We start from the raw sequence: 1,206 nt of genomic DNA on the forward strand, positions 1-1,206 counted from the left end.
GTAATTAACCTCTGCCATGGCAGGGTTCTCAGGATCATAAGCTTCTTCAGAAGCTGCCTCTCTAGTACTGTTGGATGCATGTTGCAATCCGTTCAGATTTTGAGAGATTATGTTGACCTGTTGAGTCAACATTTTGTTCTGAGCCAATATGGCATTCAGAGCATCAATTTCAAGAACTCCTTTTTTCTGAGGTGTCCCATTATTCACGGAATTCCTCTCAGAGGTGTACATGAACTGGTTGTTTGCAACCATGTCAATGAGTTCTTGAGCCTCTTCAGGCGTTTTCTTCAGGTGAATAGATCCACCTGCAGAATGGTCAAATGACATTTTCGAAAATTTAGAGAGACCATAATAGAATATATCTAATAAGGTCCATTTTGAAAACATGTCAGATGGACATCTTTTGGTCAACTGCTTATATCTTTCCCAGGCTTCATAGAGGGATTCACCATCTTTTTGTTTGAAGGTTTGAACATCCACTCTCAGCTTGCTCAGCTTTTGAGGAGGAAAGAATTTATCTAAGAAGGCAATGACCAGCTTATCCCAGGAGTCCAGGCTATCCTTAGGTTGTGAATCCAACCATATTCTAGCTCTGTCTCTTACAGCAAAAGGGAAAAGTATGAGTCTGTAGACTTCAGGATCAACTCCATTAGTCTTTACAGTCTCACAGATCTGCAAGAACTCAGTTAAGAACTGATAAGGATCTTCAGATGGAAGTCCATAAAACTTGCAGTTTTGTTGCATTAATGCAACTAGTTGAGGCTTAAGCTCAAAGTTATTGGCTCCAATGGCAGGAATGGAGATGCTTCTTCCATCAAATTTGGACGTTGGCTTTGTGAAGTCACCAAGCATTCTCCTTGCATTATTATTATTATTTTCGGTTGCCATCTCCTTCTCTTGTTCGAAAATTTCTGAAAGGTTGTTTCTGGATTATTGTAATTTAGCTTCTCTTAATTTTTTTCTTCAGAGTCCTTTCAGGTTCTGGATCAATTTCAACAAGAGTGCCTTTTTCCCTGTTCCTACTCATATGAAAGAGAAGAAAACAAGAAAAGAAAGAGGAATCCTCTATGTCACAGTATAGAGATTCCTTTCTGTTAGTAGAAGAAGATAGGGGTATAAGAAAGAAGAAGGATGGATCTGTAGATGAAGAGAGGTGAAGAGAAGTGTTAGTAATTAAATAATTAAATAGAAGAAAAAAAGAGAAGG

At 38.5% G+C, this 1,206-nt stretch overlaps 1 non-coding gene across 1 annotated transcript; it reads left to right on the forward strand.

Annotated features, from left to right (window-relative positions):
* The first annotated feature begins 385 nt into the window (after window positions 1-385).
* On the forward strand, window positions 386-489 carry LOC127748224 (small nucleolar RNA R71). The gene has a single exon (XR_008010166.1). It is a non-coding gene; the product is annotated as a small nucleolar RNA R71 (small nucleolar RNA).
* The last annotated feature ends 717 nt before the right edge of the window (window positions 490-1,206 follow it).

This window comes from Arachis duranensis, chromosome 5, assembly GCF_000817695.3.
Source record: "Arachis duranensis cultivar V14167 chromosome 5, aradu.V14167.gnm2.J7QH, whole genome shotgun sequence".
In the NCBI taxonomy this organism is placed as follows: domain Eukaryota; kingdom Viridiplantae; phylum Streptophyta; class Magnoliopsida; order Fabales; family Fabaceae; genus Arachis; species Arachis duranensis.